Genomic DNA, 10,065 nt, shown 5'->3' with positions numbered 1-10,065 from the left:
GGTGTTGTGTGCTTGAAATAGCTGAGCTGGGTAGGAAGGATGACTGTTGCGGGCCTCTGAAAACTGCCCCCCCGCCCAATTAACTTGTGAAAGCCACTGCCACAAGATGTGGGTGGAAATTTTAGGGGGGGGGAAACCCATAGAGATGAAATATATTGTGAACTTAATCAAGCTTGCATTCAGGGACACTGAACCTCTTAATATGAAATGCTCTTGAGAGAATGGGGGAGAGCAAACAGCTCTTTGAGCTTCCAGAGGCCTCTGGAAGGCTGCGGTTGGGAACAGAATGCTAGCTGTGGAGAAGGAAGATATGTTGATTTTTAACACCTGGAATAGTATTCCTGACATATAATCAACAGAAAAAACTAGTGTTTGCTGTTTTTTCCTTATTCGGGTCTACATATTTATGCGAACAAACATTTTCAAGCATGAACCTTATCAAGAGTAAATTGAGAAATCGTCTTATTGATGAGAACCTGGAATCATGCCTAAAATTAAAAACAACAACATACAAACCTGACTTACCCAAACTTTCCAAGGAGATGCAAGGCCATTGTTCACATTAGTGTTTGTCAGTCATTGTCATGATTTAATTTTATGGATTCTTTGGACATATAGAGAGGATGAATGAAAGGAGACAAAACAAGTATACAAGATGAGTGTGGATGGGAGAGTTGGAAGGGGTCGACCTCAGTGAACGTACCTCAATCAGATTGAGGGCATTTTTAGCAAAGGCCAGTTTAGGAGTACCCTAATTAAGTTAATAACAATGTACCTACCTATGTAGTTTAAGTTTAAAAAATTTGGCTCTCAAAATAAATTTCAATCGTTGTACTGTTGATATCTGGCTCTCTTGACTAATGGGTTTGCCCACCACTGGCCTAGAGCATCCCTGACAAGTGTTTTTCCAGCTGCTGCTTAAAGACTGCCAGTGAGGGGGAGCTCACCACCTCCCTAGACAGCCAATTCTACTGTTGAACTACTCTTACTGTAAAAACATTTTTTCCTAATATCCAGCTGGTACCTTTCCACCTTGGGCTTCGGGCAGAGCTGCAAGTGCACTCGGATGCAGCAGGTTCTCTGGGCTTCGGGGTATTTTTCTGAGGGCATTGGTGCGCAGAAAATTGGGCCCCGGATTGGGTGGCGGCGGGTCTCAGCCGGGACCTCACCTTCCTGGAGTTTTTCCCCATACTGGTCGCTGTCTGGCTTTGGGGCGATGCTTTCGCTAATCACAGAGTTCAGTTTTGGTGCGATAACTTAGCAGTGGTCCACGTTATTAACTCGTTGTCGTCCAGGTCCACACGGGTTATGGCCCTGGTCAGAGCCTTCACGCTGCACTGTCTGAGACGTAATATCTTGTTCTTGGCCAGGCATGTTCCGGGGGTGGATAATGGGGTCACTGATGCTCTATCTTGCAAACAGATGGAGAAATTTCATCAGCTGGCCCCCGGAGCCAATCTTCGTCCGGCACGGATCCCCCCGGAGCTGTGGCAGCTTGGAAGGTATAAGCGTGTAGGGTGATAGGCCTTGCCATAGCCCCCAATACCAGAAAATCTTATGAGCTGGCAATACGCCAATTTGAGGAGTTTAGGTTTGAGGTAGGATATCATGTGCTTTGGCCCCTGCCAGTGGACCAGTTGCTCCACTACTGCGTTGATTTGAAAGGTAAGGGGTTTGCAGTGCATTCCATCAAGGGTCGTATTTCTGCCCTGGCTTTCACCAGCAAGGCATTGGGATACCGAGAGGACACCAATGACTTTCGGCTTGGGAACATGCTTGAGGGATGGTCCAGGGAGGATGGCCAGCAGGTGGACAGGAGGCAGCCGATTTCACCAGCTATACTCAAGGGCCTGAGAGGGGTGTGGGGCCAGGTCTGTAGCTCTGACTTTGAGGCACGTCTCTTTCACGCAGCAGCCCTGGTGGCCTTCTTTGGGGCCCTCAGGGTCAGCGAGCTGGTTGCACAGTCCAAGGGGGACTCCTCCGCTTGGGCATTGTTTATGGCAGACCTTACCATGCATTCCGGTCGGGCTTTCATCAAGGTGCGGCGGTCCAAGACTGATCAGCACCAAAGGGGGGCTATGCTCAGTTTGGGGCCATGTGCGGATCCTGAGCTATGCCCAGTGTCAGCCCTGGTTAGCTATATTGCAGAGTGGGGAAGGGCTGATGGCTGGTTGTTTCGTCATGAGGATGGCAGTCCGCTTACAAAGCACCAATTTTGGACAGTGACCACGTGGGCCCTGTCGAAGTTGGGCTTGTCAGGAGCGAGGTTTGGCACACATTCCTTTCGGATTGGGGCGGCATCTACTGCTGCGGCCATGGGTTACTCTTCCCCGAACACTCAGCGGCTGGGTAGGTGGCGCTCCACCGCCTATAAGTCTTATGTGCGCCCCTTTCCTTCCTCTTAGGGTATACACGGTTGTTTCACTCTGGGGGCGCCCCTGTTTTTCTCTTCATGGTTTTCTTTTCTTTGGATTAATCTGTTATTTCCTTCGTAGGTTGTTTAGGGGCCATTGAGAGGAAGCGGGTTCTCATCTGTGGCCACAGCTTTGTCTTTTGGGCAGCACATCGGGCAAGGAGAAGTGCGTTTGGATCTCAGCTGGGCCTTAGTCAATGGGCCACCCTTGAATGGCAGGGGCACCATGGACTTCACTGGGCCGGCCTCTTGTCTTTGTTGTTTCAGGGGCCCACGCGCATTCCCCCTGACGTGCTGGTGGTGCACCTGGGAGGTAATGACCTGGGGTTGGTCAAGGGTAAAGCCTTGACTCTCCAGGCTATTGATGATTTGCAGGTCATCCAGGCGCGCTGGCCGGGGGTGAATATAGTATGGTTGGCAATGATTCCCAGGAGGGTCTGGTGCAACGTCTTGAGCCCAGTGGGGATTGATCGGGCCTGCCGGAAGGCTAACAGAGATATTAAGAAAGTTCTGGATGTGGGGTTGGGCCGCTTTCTGCCCCATCCGTGCATTCATCCTGAATGCATAGAGCTTTATAGGCCGGATGGGGTACACCTCTCTGAGCAAGGGAATGACATTTTTTTGGAGGATCTACGGCAAGGGCTGCAGGAGGCATTATGCTTCTCGGTGGGGGGCAGCGGCCTAAGCTGAGGCTTGACCTCGGCTGTGGCAGGATTGGGGCTGATAACTGAGATGTGGCTAACAGGAGCACCAATTAATTACTTCATGTGATAGGAGTTTGGCCAGATTAGTCTTTGGGTTGAGCGACCCGGGGAAATATGGCAAACTACCTTGGGGACTGCATGGATCGATCGGCCGCTTAAGTTCTACGACTTGGGGCTGGATCTCCAGGGCATTGTGTCCTGCCAGTGTGCTCGCCAGTGGGGAGCCACACAGGTTGGCTCAAGCTGGGGGTGGGTGGCTCCGCGTCCTACGACTGGGGAAGGGTCAACGCTGACCCCTGGCCCGGATCGTGCCGCTTTCACATATTTGCCCTTGCTGTTATTTTCAACTGTGAATTTAATAAAGTGGCCCATAGTTTATCCCACTTTCTGTGTCTCTTTATTCGGAGTATGGGGGCAAACATAGGACTCCGTAAATGTCGCCCTCAAGAGGTGACTTACATGTGGGAATCCGCCCTCAATCAAAGCCCAACAGACACAACTAAAGTTTAGCTACGGGCCAGCTCACACATTCAGCTGCGAGCAAGATGTACACGCATTTGTGAACAGGCCATGGGTATATTATAAATAGCAGTGGATCAGGAAGCCCTGCAGCTGCCTTGGGGACAGGGCAACCTTCCAAAGAAATGTGCTTCGGGACTATAGCTCCCGTAACACGAACTGGTTGTTACGCAAGGTGTTCTGAGCCGGCTGCAAAAGCAGCCACAGACTTTCTCACGCTTCTCTCTGGCGTCTGTATCGAAACAAATCCGAAACGCCTTTGCACCAAAGAGATCAGGCAAATCTTCCGGGGCTGTTCCAGCCCTGAGTCCGCTTAAGAACCCCTTAGCGAAGTCCCTGGGTACAGCCTCTGCTGCTCCAACCTCTGCAGTTGTTTGGAGCCGGGACGGCTCTGCACGGATGTTAGACGTCCGCCCGCCCCCCTCCGGAGCATGAAATTGATTTAGGAAAAAGGAAACAGAGATATCCTGTTAGGTTGGCTTCTTTCCTAGCCGTTCCCTAGCAAAACAACCCCCCCCCCAACAAATCACGCAACGATGATCCCAATAATTACACTGCTTTCCCCCAACCTGGCGTGTGTCCTCCTGCAATCGGACAGCAGCAGGACGGGTCCTTTGCTAAATTCGAGAGATTTTGGAATCTGATCCCGTCCTCGGCTCCCTCCGGCGTCCTAGAGCAGACTTGCTTGGATTATTCCAATCGTTTTTTCTTAAGAGGAGCCAGCATCTCAATGGAAGCCCACCAAAACGGCAGAATCTCCTCCGCCCCCTGCTCAGAGAGTTTATTTCCTTCCTGGGCAATCGCTCAGACGGGACATTACCCCCCTTACACACACACACCACCTTCTGCCTTGGATTTCTCCGATCCAAGGAGAAATTTCAAGCAAAGGCCAGAGTATATACATTGCCCACTGCGGGCCCTCGTACCTGTGGGAGCTCTTGTCTGTGGGTCGAGCCGGGGTCCCAGCGGAGGGCTTCTCTTGCCTAGAGATGCCTCTGATTGCTCAGGAAGTCATCTGGCGCGCTCGGAAGAATCTGCCAAAGTCGCCTCGCCTCCGATAGGACAAAAGGGGCTTCCGTTCCGTTGTCGTCCAGCGTCTAGGAGGCTGCGCCGCTCTCCTGGGTCAGTTTCTTCTATCGGCGCTGAGAGCTGCCCGAGGAAGCGCTGAGCTCAGCCACCAGCGGGCTGCCCTTTGGCTGCTCTTCGGAAGCTCCACGCGCAAAGGAAGGCAGGCGACGGAGGCGGACGCTGCCAGGGAGGGCGCCACTGCCAAGAACGGAGGGCAGGAGTCCGCCCACCAGCAGGACACTGGGAGCTTCAGGCAAGGAGGCTTTGCTGCTGGGCACCTCCGGCATGATATCACCCGGGCAGGAAACCAGCTTTGCTAAACAGAGACAAACACGCACAAGGTTGCTATGAGGAAGGCAGGCAGGTGCTTGTCCTCTGTAGCTGCTTTGGCAGGCTTTGCCAGCAGCACCTGGCCTGTGCTTCCTCTGTTCACCATTTTCTTTCTTCTGGAACTGTAAACTTTTTAAAAAGCGGCATATGTGCAGTTACACTGGTACAGAGTGTCAGGATCTTGGTTAAATCAGTTCTCAACACCAGTCAGTTTGAAGAAAGCTAACCTTTTTGAGACAGTTGATAGATACCATCCTGGACACATCTATTGTTAGGACTGAAGTTGAACTGCGCAAAGGTTGCAGATATCGTGGATTCAAGTAAAGGCACTAAAGATTATAACCCAGTCACCCCACAGTATTTGCCCGCCAGAACTGTCAGCTCCCCCCCCCCATAGGCACTTAGCCTCTACATAGCAAGGAAAACCGGATCACAGACATTTGAGAAGGCAGGACATTTGGCACAGCTAAGGTAACAAGGGCACATCAAAGAGAACCTCCTCTCTCATTGGCAGGCGAGCTGCAAAAGACACTGGGAGCCTGACCCAGAGTGACCCAGATACCGTGTACCAGAAACTGTGTTCTGAGAAAACAGAGGAGGACACTTGAGATGGATCCCCATCAGGTCAAGCTGAGCTTCAGATGGAAAGGAAAGTTGCTTCAGTTAGCAAGGTGTCTGTATGAATAACATTTGAGTCCAGTGGCACCTTTAAGACCAACAAAGTTTAATTCTGGGTATAAGCTTTCATGTGCATTCAGAATTCTACCCAGAATTAAACTTTGTTTCTTCCCCCACAAGGGCCACAAAAGCAACTAGTGATTTAAAACATAGATGATAAAAATAATATTTTAAAACAATTAACATCAACAGATACACCCCAGCCAAAAATACACACACATCTACTAGAGTTGGTGGCACTGAAGAAACTACTATCAAAGTTCCATGTTCTGTTAATGGGTTGAGTTTCGGGATAATAATCAAGAAATGGTGTCAGCACACATCTCTCAAGAGATCTCTCAGTTCATGCAATTAAGATCAGTCAGGATCTACAAATTGCAATAATGGTTACAACTGTTTGTTTTTTCTTAGTAGGGTTCCTGTGCCTTTACTAGTTCCATGACCGAAGGAAACTAAGGTGAAGTTCTTCTGGATGCTGGGGCCTTTCTTGCTACACAGCTGACAGGATACCTGCATCTTCTCTGCCAAGAAAAGTTAGCAACTCTTGCTACAAGATACAAGAAGTCATGTTGTCTGTACAGCATCTGAACTACTTTGATATTCTTAGCTCTGTGGATCAGGTTACCAGTTGCAGATAAGTAAACCTGAGACCACTGGGCAGGGAGAGAAGTTCTTTGTTTGAATAACTATGGTCCCAGTTACATGGGCCGGAAAATGCAGGGGGGGGGGAGAAGTGTGGCTGTTCGCCCCGGAGCACAGTAACGCACGGCAGCCCAATCACATGTCCCATCGAGGTCCCGTGGTTAGGCCGTTAGGTGCCAATCACACGGCTATCCTGCAGCATGGCAAAGAAGTGGCATGGCTCTGCACATTGGCGTGTGTACATATGTACAACCTATTAAGGACATGGATTTGCCCACCATTTCTGCAGCCATCCCTTGAAGATTTCTGCCCTATCTGAAGTACCAGATGGTTTCAAAGTAATGACTAGTACTCTGTTTCTGTGATGGTGGTCATTGCCAGACACTGTGGACGCGATCCAGCAAAATTTAGTCATAATTAGAATCTTTGAAAATCAGTGGGCTTAAGCACATCTACTTCTTGCATAGCATTGGCTGCTAGTTCAGTCATAACTATGTGTCCATTGTGTGAAATGCAGGGTATTTGGGAAATGATATCTTACAGTTTAATTAGATCCTGGTCATAAGAGATACAGGATAATAGAGCTATTTATGGCTCTATTCATCAGGAATATGTCTATCTCCTTTTAAAGAATCAAATTGTAATGTTTGTTCATCGCCACATCGTAGCTGAAATTCCCCAGGATGTAAAGGTGATGCTGGTAACTTGCTTGTGTTGCTGGGTTCACACAGAGGTAAATAAATAGAAGTGTGTTCATTGTTTTGGAGAAAAATGGTGACCTGGAGCATTAGCTGTCCCTGTGCATCACTCCAGCATTATTCTTTCAACTCATTCACATTTTAAAAGTACTGTTCTGCAATGTATTAGCTTTGCTTTAATGGCTATTAAGCCATTCTTATGCCAACACTTTTTTTAACTTGATGGAGTTTAAAAGGCACTCAGGAGCTCTTTATTTTAGCTAACAAAAGATAAAGTGATGGAGTTTAAAAGGCACTCAGGAGCTCTATTTTAGCTAACAAAAGATAAAGTTTTTAAAAAACAGCGCAAATGTATTCCTGAGGATCATGGTCTTTTGTTTTAACCACCATCCTAAAACACAGTTATTTTAAAGAGATCATTAAACCTTTTTCCATAATGGCAGTACCTCTTCCATTGTGTATGTGACAACAGCAAGCCTACCTTATGAGAACCCTTCATCAGAAGACTCTCCTATAGCCCCAACAGTAAACTATACTCTGTGGATAGCTGAGGATAGCTGAGCTATTCTCAGGTATCACAGTACAAAGAGATAGAAGTCAGTATACCTGTAATTGCAGGCTCTGCCATGGCTTATGTTTCTGTGTCATCAGTGTGACTTTAGGGATGCCAGTGAATTTCACAACTTCACCATTTCGGCTCAATATTCTGTTTCAGTCTCACTTGCTTCTTCTTTGTGTGAACTGAAACCATTTTCTGTTCCTTCACAACAATTTTTTCCTGGTAAATGCATGCATTTTAACCTTACGTTTTCTTTGCTTACGTCTAAATAGGCACAAAAATGGCATAGAACAAGCAAAGGAAGGAGAACACTAGCAATCAAAATGAGCAAAATAAGAAAGATGATAATCTGCTTATGAAAATAACTGTGAAAGGGGCATATTTGCACCTTAGACTATAAGTCTGCATCTTAGTCTGTAAGTCTTTATGCATTTTTATATTAATATCCCACCTCCCTGCTATATTCTCAAAGCAGTTTACAACACTTCAAAAATACAATATTAATTATTTCTTCCCCCACAATATACTGGCTGTATGCTTTAGCCCCTTACTTCCAGGGTGAGGGGGATGTAATGTCCTGAGATCTAAGCGAGAAGAAGTCAAGTCCTTTCTGCTACTTCTATGTCTTCTTTAAAGTTATATGCTGACATGCTGTCTGATCTCCTGGAACAGGGTTGCCAACCTTGAGGTGGGGCAAACCAAAGAAAGAGATCATGGGATGGAGGTAGAAAGGAAACAAACAACCGTGATGTATTGTGCCCAGGGGTCTTGTTGTAGAAAAAGAGCTGCCGGAGCTCATTAGCATAACTCATTAGCATAACTTATTTGCATATGCCACGCCCCCTGACATCACCGGAAGTGACAGAAGGCCACACCCCCTGACATCACCGGAAGTGTGTCAGAAGGCCCGGCTACTTACCCTCCTGCTTCATCCTCATTCCCAAACGGAATGAGGATCGAAGCAGAGGGCGGGGTAAAGAAGGGGGCGGGGCTTCACCACGTGACCGCCCCGCCCCCTAGAGGTTCTCTTCCGGAGCTCCGTACCTGAGAGCTCCCCCCCGACTAGAGCCCTGATTGTGCCAAAAAAAAAGTCTTCACAGACTAGAAAATTCTTTTTCCAGTATTCAGTTTACTTGAAGCAATTCAAATGCCATCAACACCAACGAACCATGCATATTATATCTCGTTTCATGCATAACTTTATCACAGTGGGTAGCATTGAAATGCCTATATAATATTAATCCATTTGACAGACACTCTAGTCATATCTCCTAGTAACACTCATCAAATCCATTAGTGAAATATTGGGAAAAGAATTTTCTAGTCTGTGAAGACTTTTTTTTGGCACAATACATCAACCTTGAGGTGGGGCCAAGAGTTCTCCTGGAGTTACAAGTGATCTCCAGAGTACAGAGATCAGTTCCCCTAGAGAAAATGGCAGCTTTGAAAGGTCATCTCTATGGCATCACATCCCTGCTGAGCTCCCTTCTCTAGGGTTGCCATCCTCTACATGGGGACTGGAGATCTCCCAGAATTACAACTGATGTCCATACTACAGAGATCAGTTACCCCGGAGAAGACCGCTCCTGTGGAGGGTAGACTCTATGGCATTATACCCCACTGACGTCCCTCCACTCCACAAACCCTGCCCTTCCCAGGCTTCACCCATAAATCTCTAGGAATTCCCAACCTGGAGTCAGCCACCCTACCTGGAATATTGTGGCCAGGGTTGTCAAGAAGAAAGAAAGGACAAAGGTCTCCCCAGGGACCAGGGAGCCAGGGAAGTAATGCAATTTGTTTTCATATGACATTGGGGTTGAGTCTGGATGGTGTGAAAGGAATGCCAAGAGTACCTTTGTCTGGAGTCTCAAGCAGCCCAGACTGCGAGCCTCTGAAAATTTACACAGACATCAGCCAGCCAGCACTGTGAGTATAAAATGGTAGTCTTCTGGCTTTTTTCTGTTCTGTTCTGTAGACCTTGTAGTTCTTGAAGCTTGAGCTGGCAGTGTATCAAGATAGTTTCTCCTTTTGTTACATAGAGAAAGGAAACTGAATTCTTTTATAGGATAAATCAGATTTCCACAGAGAAACAAACCAGGTTGTGATGGCATTAAGATGTCATGCTTGTCTTTCTGAGAAACCTGGCTTTCTAAAAGCCAGCAGAAAGATGTTACGTGTTGACAATGAACTGATTATGTGCTCAGCAGGGGATAGTTCCAACAAGCCAATAGGTTTGGTTTCCACCACATCCACCACAATATTTTAAAAAGCTTTCCTCATTCCACATTCTCATTTTTGTCACTCATTTGTCCCTATTGCTTTGGGTCCCCACCCCCTTTCCCACATGTGTTTTGCTCTCTCTGGGACTACTAGACAGAACAGAGGTCATTTCGGGGGGGATCGCGGGGGATCGCAGTTCCCCCAGGTGAGGTACGGGGGGGGCGGGCACATGAC

General features: G+C 47.8%; 1 protein-coding gene across 1 annotated transcript in view; it reads right to left on the bottom strand.

Moving 5' to 3' along the window:
- Nucleotides 1–4,921, bottom strand: part of PIK3R6 (phosphoinositide-3-kinase regulatory subunit 6) — a 70,027-nt gene extending 65,106 nt beyond the window's left edge. The window contains exon 1 of the mRNA XM_015427195.1: nt 4,563–4,921. The gene's annotated coding sequence lies outside the window, so the exon portion shown is untranslated. The remainder of the gene's footprint in view (nt 1–4,562) is intronic.
- Between the last annotated feature and the right edge of the window lie 5,144 nt (nt 4,922–10,065).

The sequence above is a fragment of the Gekko japonicus genome, unplaced genomic scaffold (assembly GCF_001447785.1).
Source record: "Gekko japonicus isolate JY-2015 unplaced genomic scaffold, Gekko_japonicus_V1.1 scaffold876, whole genome shotgun sequence".
Taxonomy (NCBI): domain Eukaryota; kingdom Metazoa; phylum Chordata; class Lepidosauria; order Squamata; family Gekkonidae; genus Gekko; species Gekko japonicus.
This window is presented reverse-complemented; position numbering and strand designations above follow the sequence as displayed.